Source organism: Gymnoscopelus braueri (assembly GCF_963280865.1).
Source record: "Gymnoscopelus braueri genome assembly, chromosome: 1".
NCBI lineage: Eukaryota > Metazoa > Chordata > Actinopteri > Myctophiformes > Myctophidae > Gymnoscopelus > Gymnoscopelus braueri.
This window is the reverse complement of record NC_137603.1, coordinates 48,028,010-48,053,486: the sequence shown is the minus strand read 5'-3', so window position 1 is coordinate 48,053,486 and position 25,477 is coordinate 48,028,010. Positions and strand designations below refer to the sequence as shown.

Genomic DNA, 25,477 nt, shown 5'->3' with positions numbered 1-25,477 from the left:
TGTGTGTGCGTGCGTGCGTGCGTGCGTGCGTGCGTGCGTGCGTGCGTGCGTGCGTGCGTGCGTGCGTGCGTGCGTGCTTCAGTGGTGGATAAGTCCTGTATTCAAAGTACAATAAAAAAGTAATACAATACAAAAGCATTGGCATCAACATATACTTACAGTACCAAAGTAAAAAGTACTTTGGTAGTAATTATGAATGGCCTGTTTCAGAAGAAAATCACTCAAAATGTGTCAAACCTTTTCGAAAATAGCCAAAGTATAAAATATGGCTTAAGCAGTTAATTCTTGTATTAATAATCTAAATCTGCTAAGCTAAAGCTGTCAAATAATTGCAGTGGAGTAAACAATACAACAACATTTTCCTCTGAGATGTAGTGGAGTAGCAGTTTAAAGCAGTGGTTCTCAAACCTTTTCATGACAAGGGCCGCTGGTTGCACTTGAGGAGGCACAAGAATACTTTATACCCCGGGCCCACAGTACAGTGGTACCTATTGCCAAAAAATAACACATCTACAAGCTTGGCAAGCGACCTCGTGATTCATTTGACCGATTTAGAAGCGGGATTCCATCATCCATTCAAATGAACACAACAAAGTGATGGCCAAGTTAAATGAGCCACAATGAGATTGTTGTAGATAGCCTTTTAACTAATTTCACCATATACAATCAAAAATAGCCCAGTATAGCTAATCAATAAATATGAAATGACATTTCCCCTTATATATCATTTATTTAACCAGTACAAATACATTGAGACAAAGTCTCTTTAGCAAGTATGTACTGCCAAAAGGCCCATGCTTCAAACGGACAGACAGAAGTCCATAAAACACACTTACATACTGACTACCAAAAATGCACCCATAAAAAATAAATTAAAAACAAGTTTTTTTTTTATTTTTTTAAGACAATACTGAAAGACAAACTATAGTACAGAATTAACCGAATTAACCGAATTAATGTAACAAAAACACCAAAAAAAGTAATAAACCCGGTATAAAACCGCAAACTGTACCCTACGTGAAGCTAAAGATGACCAACAAAATAGAGCAGGGGTCTTCAACGGGGGGTCCGGGACCCCTAGGGGGTCCTCAGAGTAACTACAGGGGGTCCGCCAAACCTTTGTGTGATGGGGAACATTACCCGAAAAAGTAGCCGATCTACAAGCTCACAACGCCTTGCGCTGGGGGCGTTGTGAGCTTGTAGATCGGCTATTTTCGTTGAGTTGGTGTAGTGGGGAAAAGAGCAGACCAAGTACAGAGCCAACGGTCAAGTTGACTAAACGTCACCGTATCAGTTCAAAGCTAGCTTAACGTTCCATTTGACCAAGCGACAGGATGAAAACACTAACGTTGACAGGATGAAAACACTAACGTTGACAGGATGAAAACACTAACGTTGACAGGATGAAAACACTAACGTTGACAGGATGAAAACACTAACGTTGACAGGATGAAAACACTAACGTTGACAGGATGAAAACACTATAACGTTCCATTTGACCAAGCGACAGGATGAAAAACTACCTATCTATCACCAAAAACTCACCCAATATCACCATAACAGTTCTATTTCACAAACGACAGGATGACTTGAGTTTTTTACAACGACAATGCTGTCCTTTTTCAAATGTAAACACTAGTCATCATGAGGCTAAAAAACTAAACGGGCCGTTTAAATGATGCACAATGTTACGGCAGTTAGCTTCTGAACATGAAAATTAACCCATGAAAATTAACCCACTTCACGGCACAACCAAACATTTTGCAATCGGTCAAAAAAAAAAAAAAAAAAAAAACGTTTTTTTTTTTTTTTTTTTTAAGACAATACTGAAAGACAAACTATAGTACAGAATTAACCGAATTAATGTAACAAAAACACCCAAAAAAGTAATAAACCCGGTATAAAACCGCAAACTGTACCCTACGTGAAGCTAAAGATGGACCAACAAAATAGAGCAGGGGTCTTCAACGGGGGGTCCGGGACCCCTAGGGGGTCCTCAGAGTAACTACAGGGGGTCCGCCAAACCTTTGTGTGATGGGGAACATTACCCGAAAAAATAGCCGATCTACAAGCTCACAACGCCTTGCGCTGGGGGCATTGTGAGCTTGTAGATCGGCTATTTTCGTTGAGTTGGTGTAGTGGGGAAAAGAGCAGACCAAGTACAGAGCCAACGGTCAAGTTGACTAAACGTCACCGTATCAGTTCGAAGCTAGCTTAACGTTCCATTTGACCAAGCGACAGGATGAAAAACTACCTATCTATCACCAAAAACTCACCCAATATCACCATAACAGTTCTATTTCACAAACGATAGGATGACTTGAGTGATTTACAACGACAATGCTGTCCTTTTTTCAAATGTAAACACTAGTCATCATCTATGAGGCTAAAAAACAAAACGGGCCGTTTAAATGATCCACAATGTTACGGCAGTTAGCTTCTGAACATGAAAATTAACCCACTTCACGGCACAACCAAACATTCGATAAACATAAAACATGTCATGTTCCACAATTCCGTTAAGGTGGCATTTTGATCAACTTACCTCAGTTAAAAACTTGACGACGAACTTGACGATAGGCTTCCAAAAACTGAAGAAAAAGCGACAAAACAAATCCGTTAAGATTTAAGTTGTGTTGTTTTCCTCGGAGCTGATGTAATGCGACTGATCAAAGCAGTGTCTGAACAGCAGTAACGTCCGCTCTGGACTGGGCCTCAATGCACCTGCTACTCAAGTCCTTCCTGCAACGCCATTGGCCCGCGCTTGACACACATACCAAACGACCAACTAGCACGTTTCTTCCGTCGTACTCCACGGTACGGGGTTGATATAATTCATTATTATAACTATATAAACACGTTCCTCCACGGAGTTTTAATTTGTAATTTGTTTAGTTAAGTATTTTTTAATAATGATAATAATAACAATAATAATAACAATAATAATAATAATAATAATAATAATAATAATATTAATAATATTAATTATTATTAATATTATTATTATTATTATTATTATTATTATTATTATTATTATTATCATTATTATTATTCTAAGACTTACTTTTATTTCAGTAATTATTCGTTTTAGCGTTATTCTTTTTTTGTTTGTTGTTATTAGGGTCGGGATGAGACTCAAAAAGCTCAGAATAAATATAAATAATATAAGGACTTTTTCTCACTTTTTCCCCCGTTTTAGTTAGTTTACTTTGCAAACACACAGACTTCTGTTAGTTTTTTTTTTTACTAGTTGTGTGCGCATTCGATGTGTGCATGCGTGCGTGTGCGTGTGTGTATTGTGTTCGTGTTTGAACTCTTCCTACGGCATGCAGTAGGTGTCGCTGCAGGCAGTGAACTGCCTGTTATCGACCACCAGTTGCACAACAACAACAAACTGCAGTTTGTCTGCAGAACTGAGGAAAACGCGAGTAATGACTCTGCTCTAATAATGACTGTTTTTGCCAGGAGGTTTTATTTTTGTTGTTGTTCCGAATGAAGGTAGGTAGCTAATGTTGTTGATAGATGCTGTTAAACTTATAGATAAAACCTTCATTTCTCTTTTCATTCAGTCACATACATGTCTTCTCAGTAAACTGAGTGAAGCTGTTTGTTTACTTTATGTGTAAGATTTTGTCAACTCAAATCAATGGTGTAGCCCCATTTGGAACCTCTCCCTCCACTATGTAACTATACAGCGGAGGGAGAGGTTCCGATTGGAGCTAATCAATGGTGATGACATACCAATGTGTTAGATAGATGAATCAAGGTGATAGCAGTCCTGTTAATGTTGTTAAATATCATGTACTTTCTGTTTCATTCTAGATTTACACGTCTTTATTCAACCTATTGTTGGATTTAACCTTTTATAATCAACAGGTGGTTTGGGGGCAGTTTGGTTTGGTGCAGATTGGAAGGGCAAGGGGCAATTTAAAGGGGATCATGGATCATTAAATAAACCATCTTGATTACCCAGACAGGTCAACCAACCACACACTAAAGTTGAAAACCAATATAATATTAAACCTATGTATTGACTCATAAAACTGTCACTGTACTTGTATATACTCAATCTTCTTACCCTCCCAATCGGCACCACTCTACCCTAAACCCCCTTAATTCAATATTAGAAACATTTGTCAAATTAACTCGGTTTTTACAAATCTTTCACCATTTTCAGTTTGTTGTTCGGTTGTCATTGATTCCATGTGATGCAGTCACACTGTAATTTCTCTCCACAAGGATTATGTTCATTATTATAAGTAACGTGCAACAATTGTACATTTCTGACCATTTATTCCATCCCCTCCTACTGTGATATAGGCTGGTCTAGCAAAGGGAGACATGGCTGAAATGATTGCCTGCCCTATGGATGTTGCCTTTGAACTTCTGGAGGATGGCACCAGTGTACCACTATCCTCAGTGGAGAGTGAGAACTTTGCGTCTGTGGAGACCACGCATCTCAACAAGGTCTTAGAGCGCCTAAACAGTGCTTTCTGTGATGTGATTCTCTGTTATTCTCAATAACACAAGGGGCTTTTCTCCTCCTAATGTGGTTGACTTCATTGCAAAGCAGTCATAAGACTGACACACCACGGCTCTGCCGTAGTTGTGCTGTGCACAGCACAGTAACAAAGTTACAGCAGATACATAGAACATACATTGAATTAATTCAGTGCTCCCTGCTTCTCTCTAGGCTCTAGTCTAGTTAGTATGCCTATGGACAAATTAGCACATTATGCAGTTTATACACACCTCATACTAAGGACCTCAATGGAAACAAGCTGTAAGCTTTTGTGCGTTATCCATTTGATTATGGTGGATCAGATGTATGATCAATAAAGATATCAATCAATCAATCAAACAAACTCCAATAACTCTCAGAATGTACAAAGGGAAGCAAATAGACCTGTACAGGTCCATTTGGATCCATTTGTACACTCACCTGCAAGGGTCCATTTGGCTCCCCCTCAAGGAACCCTGAGGGTCCCTGGGCTCCATGTTGAGCCCTATTGTAATGCAAGGAATTATCAACCGTAACTGGGTTTATTTGTGTGAATGAAAACACCTGTTAAATGTCACCTTCAAATGAACCGCTAATCCTTGAGGTTCACATTGTTTTGCCACTCACATATATGTACAATTGGATCATTTCCCTCAGATATATTTTTGTTTATTGGGTTCTCTTTGTCTACTTTAGAACTATTTATGAAGAAATACAGAACATTCTAAAGGGTTCACAAACTTTGAAACACCACAGTAGGTGTTCTAAAGGAAAAGGTCAACACATATTTATTGTTTTAGGCGTTAACAGTGGGAGTGAGGAGGCATGACTCCCAAAGCTATACCACGTCCCCAACCTATCAGAAACTATGGTCATCTCCACACTAAACAGGCTCCCGACACCAACAAACTATCTACAGAGATTAATGCTACACCAGCTGAGCCTTGTTCACTTTGTGTGTGTACATGTGTTCAGCGAAGATATTTAGTGTAGCCCTTTAGAATATGGTCAACCAAGTATAGACCCATGAGAATACAGTATATATATATATATATATTTTGACTGATAATTGCTCTAACAATTATCAGTCAATATCAGTCGCTAGAACCAGTGATGTGTTTTCAGTGAATCAAACCAGTGTCTATTGAGAAAGAGCTGTTGCCAACATAATACAAGAAAAATAAATGTGAATAAAATACAATATGGAACTAAAATCAATGTATGGTTTTTATTCTCAAAGCAGCACAGTAAGCAGCATTACAGGCAGATAAATGCAAACATGACATCCTGCACAAATTATTGAGTCATTTCAAAATTGAGATTACAACAGCAAAGTTAGCAAATAATGTTTACAGCAGTCTACAGTCTACAGCATGAGATGATGCGGCTTGCACTTGGAAATGTCTATAATTGAATCATAGTTCAAACCTTCAGTTTGACACATAACACATCAGCTACAATCATCTGACTCATAATAACCCCATTTAGAGTTGCATTGAAGCAGCAGTATGTAACTTTCCTCTTCTACCCTGGATCTGAACCCAGTTTCCTGCGCAAGTGCTGAAATTTCTACCATTGATCTAATAGAGCCGGTCTACTTGCTCTGGGAATAAATTGAATCTTGACCGTCAGGTAAAAAATGGTGTCAGATCCTGTGTCTAGGTGAGACATGACCTTTGACAAAATCTCAATGTCTCAATAGAAGAACAGGGAGAGAAAAACACAACCACCGCAATTGTATAAGTTATATTGTATTAACATACTCTAGCGGGATGAAACAAAGATACAGATAAGGGTAGAGAACAAGTACAGAAAAGTAGTAACACTAGTAACAATACAATATATAAAAGACAGTATAAAGATGACTTCCGACCAGGACTTCTACTCCTGGGCTGGTCAAGTGTGCATAATGTATAGACCACCAGTAGGTAGAAACAGGCGAAGGTAACCAACAAAAACAGCATATAAATAGACTTGAAATAGACTTAGTTATCTCCACGATAAAGGAAGTCTCCCTGTCCCTCCATCTTTCAGTAAACAAAAACAAAAAAAATCAGATGGTTTGTCAGCTTTTGTTTTGTTTCTTTCATTACTTCTATTTTCATTTATTTAATCTGTATTCTGTTTGAGTTCTCTCTCCTGATTGGAGGAAATTAGTATCCTGACCTGAAAATATATTTTCTGTTTACTAAAGAGCTGGAGACAGGGAGACCCCTATTACTTAACAAACAATAGTCTATACTTATAGACCCAATAGAATGTTTCACAATTTTTATTTTATTTCAAAATGAGCTATAACAGCCTGTATACAAGCTCACAATGTGTTGCATCACCACACATTATGAGCTCGTACATTTTTCGTATGCCCAAGTATAAGGCTTTAGTGGTTTAAGAAAATGCTCCTGACCTTTCATATACATGTGTAGTTCCTGATCATATAAATGTGTAGTGTGACAGATTATGTCTGTGCTGATCAGATAAAAGTATCATAAAAGTATCAGATGGTATTATTATCAGAGGTTAAAGGTTTACTTCAGCCAGCTCCATCTTCCTCTCCCAGGTGCGGAAGCTCCACTGCAGCTTGTTGTGTTTGTCCTTGAGCTGGATGTACTGCAGGACCCCAGGAACGCTGTACTCTGCCATCTGACTGCACAGCTTCTGGTTCAGCCTCTCTGCTGTTGAATGCTCCTGACGATGAGGGAGTCAAGGTTCAATTTTGAGGTGGTCTTCATCAGTACTTTTACTTTACTTGATTATTTTAGTTTTAAATACTCTATACTTGTATTCCACTACATCTCAGAGGAAGAACTTTTACTTTGACCGCTTTAGTTACTAGTTACTTTGCCAATTATTTAGGTATGCGGTCAAGTGCAAGCCTGGCTCAGGGAGAGTCCCTAGGCACTTTGGATCTTTAACATCATGTCCTGTGTTTTCTAAATCTAAATCTAACTTTTTTTTCAAAAATAGCAGATGTAACAGCAATGTGATACATTGTGAGCTTGTACATCTATGTTTGAAAAGCTGAAGTATGAAATAAGGCTTAAGTGGTTAATGATCAATAATTATAGTCCAATAACATATGTATGATTCTGAAATGGCCATTCTGCATAATGAGTACTTTTGCTACTTAAAGTATATTTTGATACTTTTGATGCTTGATACTTTGCCTTATAAGATTTTGACAACAAAGTATTTTACACTGTGGTACTGCTACTTTTACTTACTACTAAGGATATAGGATACTTTAGTAGAGATTTGGGGTTGTGTAGTTATCTTGTCATGATGTAACTCCAAAGGTGGGAAAGATTATAAAACAATGTTGCTCCATTGATTAGAAATGATGATTAAAAGAATGCTCCTCATCAACTCACATGGTGAAACAACTCTCACTAGTCACTATTTTAGCACGTAAATGAACGCAAACAAAGCAGATTCTAACAATATATAACATCCTCATGATGTTATTGGCAGACTCCGTAGTAGTATTAAACAATAACATAGTTTGAAAAAACTAAAACATAGCAAAAACATCACATTGTGAGCTTGTAGATCTGCTATTTTCGCTATAGAAATTTGGTGAGGAGGGGAAAAAGGAGAGGGCCCAGGATAGGACATTGTATGGAGGGTATAAGTGGTTAGTGTGTGTGTGTGTGTGTGTGAGAGAGACAGACCTCTTGGACCTGGGTGGTCTCTGCCTCAATCTTCAACAGCAGATCATTCCTGTTGGCGATGTCGTTACTCAGCTGCTGAGATTCACGCGTTTCGCTCTGCAGCTTCTTTTGCTTTTTCACACACACACACACACACACACACACACACACACACACACACACACACACACACACACACACACACACACACACACACACACACACACACACACACACACACACACACACACACACACACACACACACACACACACACACACACACACACACACACACACACACACACACACACACACACACACACACACACACACACACACACCCCCAGCTTGTCAACTTGCTTCCTCAAGTGTCATAACATTGCAGTGTGACCAGTGGTGGACGTTGGACAAATTATTCAACCCAAGTACTTCATTCAAAGAATATTCCTAGTCAAATATTACTAAACTACAAGGGAAAGTTGGTCAGTCAAATTTGTGCTTGAGTTTAAGTACTGAAGTACTTGCTTTTAAAAAATACTTCATACGGTCAGTAAGTAGGCCTATTCAAAAGTAAAAAATACAAAGAATTCCACAGAAAAGGAATCTCAAGAAGGGGACGTGTACCGAATTGCCTGATTGAGTCATCATAATAGGAAATGTGCCCATATAATCGCATGCGTCTGCTCACTCATACATAAGACACAAATCAATACATCAGTTAACTTGAGTTTAACCATTTCAGTTAAATAATGCCTGGGCTTCATATAATTTGTTGCATGTAGTATCGTGAAACAAATTAAATCAAACCCTTAACACTCATTATTTAATTACAAGCTTTTTCTCCCACACCACACATATTATTTAATAATTGAGGTTCAGACGTAGACATATTTTTTTAAACTATGAATGATTACTGTAGGCATTTAACACTACCACCGCCAGGCCCGTAGCCTACGGGCCGATAAATCCAACCGTAAAGCGCCGATCCCGTAGCCTACAGGCTGTGGTGCTTTTTCCTTTTTTTTCGAAAAAAAAAACTTTTCAATTTTCTATACGGCACATTTCATTGTAACACCACCGGAAACGGAATTATTCGGGATCACGTTTTGCCGATCCCGTCGGCCTCCATTCTAAAGCGCACACTGAAACGCCATTTTCTTCGATTGTAGTTTTTCTCCTCGCTGATCACTGTTTAACATAAACCGTTCTAACTACAACATGGCGGCTCTGTTTGACACGTGGTTTTCACTGGTAGACGCAGGGAGATCTCCGCGATGTATACAAACAGTGCACAGCTCAATCTTAAGGATTTTAACGAGGTCTATGGCGACATGAAAAAAAAACAAAAAACAATAAAACGTTGGCACTGGTGAGTACATTATGAGATTAACCTCTGGCGGTCAAAGTGTTAACATTCACATTCATATTTTTACAACATTACAATATCAGTTATCTTATTATCAGATGCCAATTTGTCTCCTGGAAACAAATATGTGTATAAATTATTGCAGAGGTGTTAAGACGTCATCAAGTAAAAGTAGTCCCTCTTGTACTGTAATTTCAGACTCCTGACTCCAGACTTTTTCACAAATTACTCCCTCTGTTCATGTGTGAGTGACTCTAGCCTAGGAAAAAAACGGTGTTATATTTTGCTGCATACACCCATTTGCTGGATTAATTACTGATAAGTACCATGGACAGCAATGAGATAAGTACCATGGACAGTAATGACAGAGAGGAGAGGATAAGGATAAGGATAATTCCTTTTAACAGGACGTTCATGAAAGTCCTTGCGGGCTTGTTTCCAATGAGGGCCTGTGAGCAATTAGGGGTTAAGAGTCTTGCTCAAGGACAAATTTCATTTCATCGACACATATGCTGGCGTGGCCTGGAATCATACCTGGGGCAACCAGGGCCTCTGGCTCCCTAGGCGGGCTCACTAACCACTCAGCTATGGCCGCCCCAAAAAAATTAAGAGTCTTGCTCAGCGACAAGAGAGAGAGCGAGATACAAAGAAAATGTTTTGAACGCAGTGAAAACCAGCCAGATATTTGAAATGTTACCTTTTGATTGACTGGTGATAAAAACATAATGGAAGCAGGGTAGTAATAACAGATTAAAGATACATTTTAATAACAAATATGTTCTGGGTCGAGTAGTTGTAGCTGCCTAGCGTGTGTGGGGGGGGTCCACCAATCACTCAAGCCCAGGGAATAAATAATAATGTACCTGTCCATCTGCTGTGTGTATGAATGGCCAGAGTATAAAATAGGGTTAAAGTGGTGATACTGATTTTGCTATATTAACACAATTTCCTGGGGAACCCCTGGAACCTATTCAAGGACACCTGGGGCACCACTTTGAGAACCACTGCTCTGAAGTCAGGTAATGAACACCAACATCAACCATTAACACAGACTGGTGTTTCTCCACAAGCAGGTGCTGCATCTGGTTAGTGAATAGAAAATAGATTTGCAGGTCGGGATACCAATTTCATGCAGTCAGGGGATATATTTCATACATGTGAACTTGTGAAATTGTAGGTGATAAAACAAATGAATGGTTTCTCTCTCCTGACTGGATCAAACTGGTGTAAGAGCTGAAAAAGAATGTTCTGCTTACTAAAGAGCTGGAGAGAAAATGGTCCTCACAATGTCTATTTCTCAAATTTGACAATACTTGTGGGGACATTTGGTCCAAGTACACACACACACACACACACACACACACACACACACACACACACAAACACACAAACACACAAACACACAAACACACGTTTCTCTCAGCATGTTCATAGCCCTCTTGTTGACAGAAAGTACTGTTATTGTAGAACAACCTTGATGGCTTGGACTTCAGAAATGCTGTAAAAATGAACAAAAGGTTGTTTCTACCTTAATTTATTTGTCCTAAGTCATGATCACCTCCTTCTGCTGGGCTATTTCCTCCTGAGCATTACACAAAGCCTCCTATGGAGTAAAGGACTGAACAGTGAAATGGGATTTGTGGAAAACAGGACATTTTCAGTTGTTAGAATTCATATTTACTACAAGGTTTATCTTAGTGGACGACACATAAACACACTAAAACATACAGAAACTGCATCTGTCACAGTCAAACTCTTCATTCCCTCACCCAACTACTAAACTATATACTTTACCTTGTTCTGGGCCACTGTGGTAGACATACTAGCTATCTATTCCTGGATGGCTTTCATGATGTCATCCACTGCCTGGATCTGTTGATCTCATAACCAGCTTGCTCTCTTCGCATTTCCTCCAACTCCAGGGCCACCCTATATGCATGGATGTGCCCACACATGGACAGAAGACAGGATGAGATGATAGAAGACGGGTAAGACGTGGCACTGTGGCCTGTCCACTCTTAAAAGCAGGTTGCTTGCCCCAAAGATAGAAATTAGGGTCATATCGCATATACTGTAGATTTTGATATGGAAAATATGGTATTTGTAATTGTTTACCCCAAAATATAGGTCTGCTTTACTCCAATGTTTATCATTCTTCAACATACAGCAAACTATGTACAGAAATGGCATTATGCTTTAGACCAGTGGTTTCCAAACCTTTTGTGCCCATGGCAGACCAAAGTGCAAGTCAAAATCTCAAGACCCACCTGTATTAAAATCTGTGCAACACCTCTATGACATGTGTTATTATCACTGCAAATCTATATTTGTATTTACTAATACCAAATAAATAAATAAAAACTGTTTTCTATGAGTGCTTAGTGCTTATTTTTGCTGCTAAATGCAAACTACCTAGAAACAGTCAGTCCTATAACACCTTTTAACTTAACTTTATGACATGGCAGGCAACATGAAGACACCAGAAATATGCATACCTGTTGTTTCTCCTTGAGCTTCTTATTGAAAGCATCAGCTTTGGCCTTGGCCGCGTTGAGTTTCTGCTGAGAAGCTTTGAGCTCCTTCTCTCTCTCAGTCTCTGCGTTCTTCATCTTGTTCTCCAGCACCTTGTACTTCTCCTCCGCTTGCTTCTGCACGTCCTTGGTGCTGCACAGAGTCTCCTCGCTCACCTCTGGACGGATGCTAACACACCCAACACAAACGCACTGTTTACATTAAAATGCGTGTACGTTTAGCCCATCCTTTTAAAACCACATTAACCCTGCCATTCCTGTTTAGGGCAAAGTTCTAAATAACTTCTAAAAGCGAATTTCCAAAATAGTGAATCTACAAGTTCAAAACATATCCCGAAGTAACTTTGTTGTGAGCTTGTAGTTCGGCTAGGTACATACGGTAGGGCTTAAGACATGTCGTTAGATGTGACTGCATGGGTACTGGAAGAAAGTAGTACTGAAAACATTTGAGAGTGTGTGTGTGTGTGTGTGTGTGTGTGTGTGTGTGTGTGTGTGTGTGTGTGTGTGTGTGTGTGTGTGTGTGTGTGTGTGTGTGTGTGTGTGTGTGTGTGTGTGTGTGTGTGTGTGTGTGTGTGTGTGTGTGTGTGTGTGTGTGTCCTCACCATAGACAGTAGTAAAAAGGTCCTCACCCATGGCCTTGTGCAGTCTCTCCATCTCCTCCTGCTGTTGGAAGGAGCTCAGCTGCATCCAAAATGTAAAAGAAAATAGGGTAAAACAGAGTCACAAAAGTGTTTGCCCTTAAACGTTTTTACACATTTGTGGTTGACGGAGTAATTTAGTATTCTAAATAAGTAAGTAAGTACTTACTTATACTAAATAATATAAGGGTATACAACAAGGATCTGGGAAAAGAACTGTAGTAAACACAGACTAATATATGTGAGCAGAAGGACAACCAAGTCTGAGAATTTAACTGTGGGTGAATGTTTTTGAACCACCATACTTAGTTGACCGTATTCTTATGGACTACACTAAATATCTTTACCAAAAATTGCCGATCTACAAGCTCACAACGCATCGCATTGGGTTGTGAGCTTGTATATCTGTTATTTTCTGCTAAATGTTAACTCCAGAATAGGAATGGTTCAAGTGGTTAATTCATTTAATAAAACACTACCTCTGGTGGCTTCATATTTAAGACTTCCTTCCTTGAAATAATCAAAGCAAAATATGACCAACTACAGAGTATATAAATGTTGTATCAATGTTTGACACATGCAGAAATGCAATCAGGCAAAAGGAATCCCAATTTGAAACCAATGTGTGCAGTTATTAACACTCTATAGCCATATAACAAGGTTAGACAATTCATGAAGACCTAAGAGTACATTTACTGTAGCACCTTCTTCTACTCCACACAGCCAATATGTCTATATTGTCCGCCTAGGTAGGACCTCCGGAGGCAGGCTAGGCAGGCTCACTAACATCAACTATAGCCGCTGGTATAGAACCTGTACCTCTGCTGTGTCTTCCATCACTAATCCATCTTCTGCTGACTGCTCTTCACCGTGGACTAGAAGAATGTCTCCACACGCTTCCACTTGGTCAGTAAAGCCTTACTGATGTCAGCTACAGCACAGATACCATCTTATAGTCATCTGAATTTGAAATATGGAAAACATGAGATGTGTGACACTGCAGAGACACCTTACCTTATTTTGTCCATCACATCTCCAAATGAATAGAAAGATTAGGAATTAGAAATGCATGTTGATTAAGACAACATAGAACAACATGTTGAATGTTTCCTGTAACTCCTAATTAACCACATGAACCCCATAGCGTCCTTATTCTTGTAATTGGCAAACAAACGGTTGACATTCAGCGAAAATAGCCAATCTGCAAGCTCATAACACCTCGCATTGCAACGTGTTGTGAGCTTGTAGATCGGCTATTTTCTGCTAAGAGATTTGGTGCAGAAGGGGAAAAAGGATCAACGAAGTATTTTTTTGATTTGATTTATTTGAAAAGCCAAAACCACATGGTCACCGCAGTTCGAGGATAACACAAGAAAGTCCTGAGACTTATTTCCGTTGAGGTCCTCTTACAATTAACAAGAGATGTCCTGCCTACTGTTAGACCCTTATGGATGTTAGTATCCTCTTCATCATTTTAAAGGTGTTTCCTTCCATTCAGAAATTCCACTCAAATTGAAACCAGATCAGTTATTTGGTTCAAATAAGTCAGACACCAGATTGATTGATCAGAAGGTTCACATTTCAACATCATGCAATTAGACAATTAGGTACCAACATGTAAGTGGAAACGTAGCTACCACATTAACAAAGTAGACTGTTATTCAAAATGTGCTGATTATAATCTTTACAACATCCCTCTCTGTAGAATGTATTTCAAGTTTTATAATCACATTTTCAAAAGTAACTTATCAGCAATAAGGTCTGCATAATGATACTGCTCACAATTATCTTTATTTTTGATGGGTGTTTATTTTTTCCTCTCAAAACTTTTTCCTCCCTAACTAAGGATCTGCAGACAAAGAGTGATTGTTCATAGAATATGATAGTCAAATTGTTTTCTTGTCATTCAGAAGCAGACAGACAGACAGACAGACATCTCATACAGGCATACAAACAAAGCAGTTAGCAAACAAAACACAATACAACACAACACAAGAAGGCAACAACAACAATGATATAGCATGTCTGAGGTTGAAAGCATCACACAGATTGTACAGCTACTCATATTAATACCTCTCCTGTCCAAGTCCTTCAGGGATTTGGATGACAAGTCTACTTTGGACTTATTGAGCGTGGCCTCTGTACCATGCTCTGTAAACAACATTACATTAGGATTAAATTAACAAGTATATATAGAACACAACATAACTACACATCATAAAACAAACTACACTACACTACTACACTACAACACAACACAGCCTAGACTAGAGCATCATAACAAAGACTGCTTTGTTATGATGCTCTATAGGTGTTGTGACTGTCACAACACATTTTAAAAAAATGTTCAAGAATAACGAAAATAGCCAATCTCTATCTCTGGTCCATAGCATTGGACCAGAGCAAGCCGATCTCGGCAATCAAAACTTGTCATGTCACAACGTGATGTTACTTATGAGCTTATATGACTCATAACATGACAATGGTGGATTAAAAGATAATAAATAAAGACTTGAGACAGACAAAGAGGATAAGCTTACCATACAGCAATTTGTGTTGTCAGTCTGATAGACACAGATCAAAAGAGCAGCGCTCATTTCCAAAAGTGCCCAGCCAGCACCACCAAGCAACAAAACAACCATTGGTTGACAAATGAGAAGAACAGCGTGGAGTGGACATACTTTAGCCCTGAAACATGACAGTCGAGCGTCATGTGAACCATGGCTAAACATACTTTAGCTGCTAGGCTACAGGAATAGTTATAATATATCTACATAGATATATGTAGATCTACTGGCTACAGCCAGGACACTACATTTATACTAAGAGACTAGACTTACCAGAGACTATACAACTGCATCGGGTTCTGTTCTTCGTAGGCTCTAAGATCCAATCCTACTTATTTGATCCGGGTTGGAAATGTGCTGTCTCTACGCTACGCTAAAACCAATGGAACCACAAGGTCTCTGAGCTGGAGGTCTCCATGTCCATCGAGCGGCTCACCAGGACTACATCCTGGCATCTGTTGTCTGTCCAACCTCTCTTTATCTTTGTCCAGTCTCAAAATTCTTCTACAGACGGGAGCCCGGAGCAAGAGCTCCACGTGGATACGTTCCCATAGGGTTTTAGGCTACTTACTACTCGCTAACTCTATGCTATAGACCGCCGAAGTCTGACGTCATTTACACATCCTTTGTTTGTCTACCTGGTTCGCAGTTTTCCACCCCCGTTCTGAATCCCATAGACGTATTTAATATCGCGTCAAATAAGAACTGTGTTCCAAAAATAAACAAATGACCCCGGCGTGTTGACTCTTATGGATATGAAGCATCAACTGACGGTGAGAAAACGCTAATGTTACTTCCGCCGAATTAGTTACATTTTCGCCAGAAACAGCCAGCCAGCACGCCCACGTGGGTCCCATATGGGCTCAAGGTGGGCTAAACCATATGGGCCCCATGTCGGCATGTCAGCGGGATCCACTTGGGTCCCATCTGGGATGCCCATGTGGGCCTTACGTGGGTACTACCTGGGCCCCACATGGGCCCCATGTGGGCTTTAGGTGGGTTCTACCTGGGCCCCACGTGGGCCCCATTTGGGCTTTAGGTGGGTACTACCTGGGCCCCACATGGGCCCCATGTGGGCTTTAGGTGGGTACTACCTGGGCCCCACATGGGCCCCATGTGGGCTTTAGGTGGGTTCTACCTGGGCCCCATGTGGGCTTTAGGTGGGTACTACCTGGGCCCCACATGGGCCCCATGTGGGCTTTTGGTGGGTACTACCTGGGCCCCACATGGGCCCCAACTAGGCATGTCTATATGGGACCGAGGTGGGTCCCAACTGGGATGCCCATGTGGGCTTTAGGTGGGTTCTACCTGGGCCCCACGTGGGCCCCAACTAGGCAAGTCTATATGGGACCAAGGTGGGTCCAAACTGGGATGTAGGTGGGCTTTAGGTGGGTTCCACCGGGGCCCTAGGTGGGTCCCATATGGTTTCAAGGTGGGCTAAACCATATGGGCCCCATGTCGGCATGTCAGCGGGATCCACTTGGGTCCCATCTGGGATGCCCATGTGGGCTTTAGGTGGGTACTACCTGGGCCCCACATGGGCCCCATGTGGGCTTTAGGTGGGTTCTACCTGGGCCCCACGCGGGCCCCAACTAGGCAAGTCTATATGGGACCGAGGTGGGTCCCAACTGGGATGCCCATGTGGGCTTTAGGTGGGTTCTACCTGGGCCCCAGGTGGGCCCCAACTAGGCAAGTCTATATGGGACCAAGGTGGGTCCTAACTGAGTTTGTTTGTGCAATGGTTCCTTTGATTTCCAATGTGGGTCCTAATAAGATTTAAATATAAATAAAATAGATTAAGCAGCAAACATGAACCGTGTTAATTCTTGTAAGCACACCTAAAGTAAAAATTGGGTATAAGATTTTACACGTCTTCAGTTTTGAAAATAGACAATATATATTTTGACAAATTTATTAAAAACAATATTACAAGATAATGAAAATACAATGACAATAAAGAGAGATGGCACACACGTCAAATGTGCAAGTGTACATACAGTATATACATAAAATCACAAAAATGCAAAATAATATTCCGACAATGCTCCACACTATTGGAGACTATTAACAGAACAAAGTATAAGAATAAAAATGGTCCAAAAAATAAATAAATAGTGTATAAGAGGTGCATCAAAAACTTCCATTGTCCATGTAACAGGGCAGAGGGATTCTGAGATCCAGTTTCATGTTGCAGATTAATTTGGGCCCTCTGTGTGCCTGGGTGTCTCTTGAGCCTTTCTGTTTAAATCCCCAGTATCCCCAAGCATTGTGCTGCTAAGGGGAGAGAAAGAGAGACAGAGACATTGTCTACTGGGGTGGTGCATCATCCAGTTGTGGAAGCTGTCTCTGAGGTGGAAGCTGTCTCTTGAGCTCAAACTTTGTTTCCACCTCTATCACGAGCCCCGGTGAACCACTTGGAGAGCCTCCTCTCTGCATCCTTCAGTCCTCCTAATAGAAATGACAAGAAGCCAACTGTTAGAAATTATAGAATTATGAAACTTTCCATTACTGTATATGCTGTGGCATGCCTTCTACTGGTATACAACAAATGTGTTGCCAAATTACATTTAAAGTTAGACAGATAAAGGAAAATGAATTACCCAAACTTACAAACATCATAAAGAAGCAGGTCTCTGAACTTCCTCTTGCCGTTAGGCGCAAAAAGGTTGAACTGGAGTGCCAAATCATGTGAGAGGAGGTACGACATTGGTAGCATCATCCAGTGAAGAGCCTCCGATATCTCCAACCACGGCAACTTTAGCCTGGACAAAACAATCATTGGCATCTACATCTTTTTTTTCCAAAATGTTAAACTTTAAACGTAAACCATATAATGACCGGTGTTCCCAGGGGTCTATACTTGGGCCCCTCCAGAACTATTTGAACCAACCTATATATATATATATATATATATATATATATATATATATATATATATATATATAATACTTGTAAAGGTTTCAGCTAATGCCTTGGCTAGCATACTATAATGATTCACCAAGACAAGCAGGAAGAATGCCCAAACTGAGCAGCATAAAACAGCATGAAAATAAAGTTTAGCTTGAGAACAGAGTAATGCACAATCTACAACTTAAAGAGATCAGTACAGCATTTAAATATTTACTTACTTAGTTATGAAAGCAGAAATCCATCACAAGGCAATCCTCCTCTCTGCTTTGCTGTTTGCTCCTTGATTCCTTTGTCAGTTTAAATTTGAATTTAGTGGGCAAAAAGAGGGGGCCTTTAGGACCCAAAGCAAGCAGGACCTTTAGGCTGTCCTTAGAAATGCCTGAGCAAATAAACAATAAATAAATAACAATAAAATACTAACTGAAAACTTAATACATTGGCCTTGCCTGTCTCAAGTATAGTGTGTAATACTGCATACAAGCAAACATCACCAGCCTTTATCAACATAACCTGTGCTGATGTAAACATTCGACTTTCTAAATGAACACCCAAGCTCTCTCTCTCTCTCTCTCTCTCACACACACACACACACACACACACACACACACACACACACACACACACACACACACACACACACACACACACACACACACACACACACACACAGCTTCTTGTTTTCATTATGTTTAAAAAAAAGACTCTCTGTCTTTCTAAAAGGAAGAAATGTGTGTCCCCACTGCTGCCTAAGCTAAGGCTATTTTTTTTAACTTGTCTGACTAATCCATATTACAATAAAAAATTAAAACTAACTTTTAAAGAAAGAAAGAAACTAAACCACCAACCTCCAACCCCAGACTAGTCTGGCATGGCTTTGAAGTGATAATTTGAATACCCATTGTTTCATTGTTGCCATGTGTGGTCACACAGAGAGACAGCCATTAACAGGCAGGCAGGGGGAGGGGATTTAGTCTGGATTTGACCAGGAGAATACAAAAATGCTTTGACTTGAAGAGGCACAAGAAAGCAGAAAGCTCTGAATCCACAAGCTTATGAACAAATTGTATTATCATTGCTCCCTATCACAAACGACACATTTATACTTTTAAAAAAGTTTTAAAACGTGAGTTGGGTAGCTTCCCCTTTAACCACTTAAACCCTTAGTAAACTTGGACTTGGTCTGCTCTTTTTTCCCCCTCTACACCAAACCTCTTTGCCAAAAATAGCCGATCTACAAGCTTGAGCTTGTAGATTGGTTTATTAGCCAGGGATCCTTTTAATGGTTACCAGTTAAACGGTTAACAGTTAAACAGTTAACCTGCCATGGCCATCTCTAATAAACAAACACAAATACTTAAAAACTTAAAAATACAATGTAATGTCCAATCTGTATGGTAGAGTATGTTCATACAATATAGCTTATACTATATTATTGGGGTGGTTGCATTTTGTCTCCCTGCTCTTCTATTGAGACATTTTGATTGTGTCAAAGGTCATGTCTCACCTAGACACAGGATCTGACACAAATTCTGACCCGATGGTCAAGATTGAAATCATCCCCTGAGCAGGCAGGCTCTATCTTAATGGTAAATATTATGTCAGCACTTGTGCAGGAAACTGGGTTAAAATCCGGGGTAGAAGAGGAAGATATAGTACAACTTAAAATGGGGTTGAATATTTTGTCCGTCTTTGTGAGCTTGTAGATTGGCTTTTTGGCCTTAGCGTTTAGTTTGGCAGTGGTAAAACAAAAAACAAAAACAAATGTTTCTGTTTACACATTAATCGATTTATAGTGAGTGAGTGCGCGTGCGTGTGTGTGTGTTCCAACCCATGCCCAGTTAGCCCATATGTACATGCCAGTTAGCCCACATGTACACCACGTGGGAATCACATGGGCTTGCCCACTTCCAACCCATGCCGGTTAGCCCACATGCAGACCACGCAGGAACCACGTGAGCTTGCCCGCTTCCAAACCATGCCGGTTAGCCCACATGCAGACCACGCGGGAACCACGTGGGCTAGCCCGCTTCCAACCCATGCCGGTTAGCCCACATGCAGCCCACGTGTGAACCATGTGGGCTAGCCCGCCTCCAACCCATGCCGGTTAGCCCACATGCAGCCCACGCGGGAACCACGTGGGCTTACCCTTCTCCAACCCATGCCGGTTAGCCCACATGCAGCCCACGCGGGAACCACGTGGGCTTGCCCGCTTCCAACCCATGCCGGTTAGCCCACATGCAGCCCACGCGGGACCCACGTAGGCTTGCCCGCTTCCAACCCATGCCGGTTAGCCCACATGCAGCCCACGCGGGAACCACGTGGGCTTGCCCGCCTCCAACCCATACCGGTTAGCCCACATGCAGCCCACACGGGAACCACGTGGGCTTGCCCGCTTCCAACCCATGCCGGTTAGCCCACATGCAGCCCACGCGGGAACCACTTGGGCTTGCCCGCTTCCAACCCACGCCCAGTTAGCCCACATGCAGCCCACGCGGGAACCACGTGGGCTTGCCCGCTTCCAACCCACGCCCAGTTAGCCCACATGCAGCCCACACGGGAACCACGTGGGCTTGCCCGCTTCCAACCCATGCCGGTTAGCCCACATGCAGCCCACGCGGGAACCACGTGGGCTTGCCCGCTTCCAACCCACGCCCAGTTAGCCCACATGCAGCCCACGCGGGAACCACATGGGCTTGCCCGCTTCCAACCCACGCCCAGTTAGCCCACATGCAGCCCACGCGGGAACCACGTGGGCTGCCCGCTTCCAACCCACGCCCAGTTAGCCCACATGCAGCCCACGTGGGACCCTCATAATTTGCCCAGTTCAAGCCCATGCCCACTTGGTACCCAAGTAGCCCGCATTGGGCCCATATGGGTCCCACGTGGGCGTGCTGGCTGACACACACACACACACACACACACACACACACACACACACACACACACACACACACACACACACACACACACACACACACACACACACACACACACACACACACACACACAATTGTCAAGATGACCACTGCTTGATTTAAACATTTTATAGTTTGGAAACCAAAGATGGTTGAGGAAACCAAAATGCCTCGCAATGTCTCAAAATAACAGCTATGATATATGTTCCCTGGAACTTGGAAGTGTATGTTAGGGTAGCCTTGGTAACTAAGAATGAAAGAACATGTATTTCAATATTGTCACATCGGGGTGATGTCTGCGTAAATTAGTTGACATTGTAGTATTTCCACTGGCGTAATTTATCGTCGTGAAACACTTGCGAGTTGCAACATACCGTAGTCTTTTTTTTATCCACGACTCTTTTGCCATCCCCGGGTCATAATGAACTGGAAACCCAAAGTGGCTCCAAACGCCAAATCTGCTGGATAGTGGAGACTGGAGTGTCTTCTATTTCTGGTCCCTCTGTGTGGCATTTAATAGCCATTATTGCAACAGTTTAAATTCAGCGTGTTTTCTCTTTCGGCGTGACTTTTTTTGTTTGTTTACTCTGTGTGGGGGGAGCGGGGGGGAGGAGCTGGCAATTCCAGGTTGGTCTAGGTTTCATAGTTGATCGCAGATCCATTGCAGGTTATCCATTGTAGGTTAGTATGTTGAGCACAGAGCGCATCGTCTGAAGTTGTTAAAAAAAACGGTTCAATACGAATACATGTATCCTTGCAGGCTATATCTTTGTTTTTGTTTTTCTTACATTTTGGAGCAAATACTGCAATGTAGAAATACTCTCTTACAAGTAAAAGTTGTACAAAATTTACTTAAAGTACCAAAAGTAGAAAGTACTCATTATGCAGAATGTCCCGTTTCACAGGTTTTCAAATGTATACAACTTTTGAAAATAGCTGATCTACAAGCATTTGTGAGCTTGTAGATCTGCTATTTTCAAATGGCCAAAATATATGGGGCTGAAGTGGTTAATGTATATTTTGTAATAATAATCAGAATCTACAAAGTAACTAGTAACTCAAGTTTTCAAATACATGTAGTGGAGTAAAAGTATAATATTTGGATCCGAGATGTAGGTGGAGTAGAAGTAATAGTATTGGAAATTGGAAATACTCAAGTAAAGTACAAATACCTCAAAATTGTACAGTACTTGGTTAGATGGATAATCTATAAAAATGCCAGATATGTAGACCTACTTATATTGTGATATGTGATATACTGATACACACACAATTGCAATTGTCAAGATGACCACTGTTTTGATTTAAACATATTTTATAGGTAGGCCTACTTATTTAGTTATTGCGTAATGGTTGTGTTAACCTGATTCCCTGTTGTAGAGGTCCAATGAATAAAGTAACCTGATCACCTGTCATGTCTTAAACTTTTGTCACACAATTAGACTCCATACTGCAGTCTGGAAACCAAAGATGGTTGAGGAAACCAAGCTGCCTCGCAATGTCTCAAAATAACCACGTGGTGGCAGCAAACAGCTGGCTGATTGATTGATTGATGTACTTTATTTAGTAAGACATGAGAACATCAGTACATTGAAGTACAAATTCACAATACAAGGTCTACTAAACTGGGAGACTCATTAAGCACTAAGCTTGTTTAAGATAAGATCCCCATGCACACAAATCATGATGACATATAAGAGACAGACAGATATACACACTACTATACAGAATGTCATACAATCAGCTTACAGGTTACTGGTATGAGTGAAAAAAAATTACAAAAGAAGAAAAAGAAAAGGGGGGGGGGTAGGGGGGGTACGTTAAGACTTAGACAGGGGCCATTTTCGAATTGCAGCCTCCTGAAGGTGTATCTTTAGGGCAGTTTTGAAGGTGAGTAGGGTTTTACACTCCTTTACTCCTTTTGCTGGAACTTGGAAGTGTACGTTACCGTAGCCTTGGTAACTATTATAATCATGTATTTAACCTTGCTTTATAACAAACAAATTGATTCATTACCAAAGAATCTCAGGCTAATGTGTGCTGCACGAAAATAAATCATGAAAGATTCTATTTTGACTGTTAGTCAAAGTAAGAAAACACATGAAAACAGATGGAATAAACTGTCCTTTAAATGATATTGGCCATGAAGTATAAGACCGGAATTCAAAATTTACTTGAGTAAAAGCACAACAGAATAGGTATCAAACTGTAGTTAAAATACCAAAAGTAGAATCTACTCATTATGCAGAATGTCCCATTTCACAAATGTATAAAATGTCAATGACAAGCTTCATATGCAGTACAGTAGAGCTCATATTAATGTTGATACAGTAGGTCTAGTTGAGCAGATGCAGAGTAAATCATCATTACTGACATGACATGCGAAAACAAACACCTCAAGTGATATTGAAATCATTCACTGTACTAGCAATAGTGTAGTCTAACAATAATGTGCATACTTGTATATACACACACACAGGTTTGTGTATACAAACAAGTTTAATGTGGAATATTTGGAGTTTAAAGCATGTCATATGGGACACTTCAAATGAAAGTTTGTTTGATTATAATCATGTTGTTTAAAATAAGTAAAGACATTTTGCCCTATTTGTTGCGATTATGCTTTTTGCTCAAAATAAAGAATATCTGGAGTACTGGTACTATTGACAATTTGACATAACTAATAATCCAAGTTCCAAGATTACTTTTTGACCACTTCTACTTTTGTTATGCAGACATCCCACATACTGCACTGTAGTCTAAAATACATGTTAGCCAGTAATTCATTTTTAACCAGTGTGGAGAACCAAAAGGATAGAGATTGTTTAGGGGTGTGTGTGTGTGTGTGTGTGTGTGTGTGTGTGTGTGTGTGTGTGTGTGTGTGTGTGTGTGTGTGTGTGTGTGTGTGTGTGTGTGTGTGTGTGTGTGTGTGTGTGCTTGAGCCTCCCATGGCTCAAGTCCCCTTCAGGCGGCACGCCTCCGTCGGTGAAACCGAGTGGACCTTCTTCAATCGTTTCCACAAAAAAGAAAAACACACAAAAGTGATGTTACATCAATGTGTCATTAAACATTGAATTAGTTTCCCCCCATTACAAGCAGGAATTGTGTGAAGAGAGAAGGTTAATGGAAATGCTTAAACAACACTTGTTTTGTAGCTTTGTAGCTGCAGTTGAAGCAAGTTCAACTTGGATTGTAGCTTTAGATTTTGTAGCAGCTACAAGTTGTTAATTCGCAACATCCAGCTTTACTCAAATGGTACAGACCACATAACACAATGCATGTTAGTCCCATATCCTGACAGACCTGTCAATGATCTTCATATCCTGTACATACCGGACAGACCTGTCAATAATCTTCACATCATGTACATAGCAGACAGGCCTGTCAATCATCTTCAATTACTCCTCCTAATCCTACAGTTACTCCTTTACAAATCTAGGCTTTCTAAGTAGCGAACAAGAAAACTCACTTTTTATCACCCGTTTTCCCTGAATAAGTTTCCCCAGACAAACATAGACAGATCTTTTTAACCATGTAACAATAATTAGTCTTTCCATGACAAACTTTTCTAAATGTTCCAAAGAAGTTTCAAAAGTATCAGATCTACAAGCTGACAACGTGTCGTGATGCGCAACATTGTGAGCTTGTATATCTGCTATTTTCACACTTTTTCTTTTATTTTCCCCAGTACTGTACATGCTAGATTGATATGGTTGTGGTTGTGACTATGTTTGGAAGGTTTACTGAGGGTTGGAAAGCCTCAGTCTTGGCTCCAGCACCAGCAGCAGAGATCCTCTGATGATTCCAGGACTTGCTATACGTCTTCATTTTCATCTGGAGAAAAACACAATACAACACAATCAATCATGATCTAATGTTTAGAAAATGTACCTCAGAAACCCTTTCAACTGCATTATACTCAATTGCCTGAGGTACCCCATGGATCTAGTAGAATGTTTCACAAGTTTTATTCTATTTCAAAATGAGCTAAAACAGCCTGTATACAAGCTCACAATGCATTGCATGGCAACATCGACCATGATCTGGCACTACCCAAATTTAGAACAAACATGGGGAAATTATCATTCTACTCCTCTGCCACCAAAATGTGGAATGCCCCGACACAACAATCCATTAAAAGATTCTTTCAAAACGGGCCTGAAAAAACATCAGGAGACCACAAGGGGAGGTATATGTAAATTCCCATAGAAGGAGTCATCATTCACTGCCGCCGTTTTTCCCTTTGCACATATGTGTTTGTTGATGACATGTATTAGTGTACATTTCTTATGCTAAGTTGATTAATTGAATACATAGGACCACAATGGGAACAAGTCCCCTTGACTTTTTTGTGTTATCTTTTTAGCCTTAATGTCTTACTGCACCACGTGCTGTTT

The 25,477-nt window shown here is 40.6% G+C and overlaps 1 long non-coding RNA gene and 1 pseudogene across 3 annotated transcripts in view; both read right to left on the bottom strand.

Moving 5' to 3' along the window:
* The window catches only part of LOC308088817 (general transcription factor 3C polypeptide 3-like), a 115,202-nt pseudogene that overhangs the window by 46,726 nt on the left and 42,999 nt on the right, over positions 1–25,477 (bottom strand). The gene's annotated exons all lie outside the window — the stretch shown is intronic.
* Positions 8,444–15,813, bottom strand: LOC308092167. 2 transcript variants are annotated; one of them, XR_013933775.1, is made up of 5 exons: positions 15,529–15,813; positions 12,653–12,731; positions 12,015–12,219; positions 11,314–11,448; positions 8,444–11,122 (listed from the first exon to the last, which is right to left on the bottom strand). It is a non-coding gene; the product is annotated as an uncharacterized lncRNA (long non-coding RNA). The 2 variants fall into 2 exon arrangements; XR_013933776.1 differs by lacking the exon at positions 15,529–15,813 and adding an exon at positions 13,508–13,620.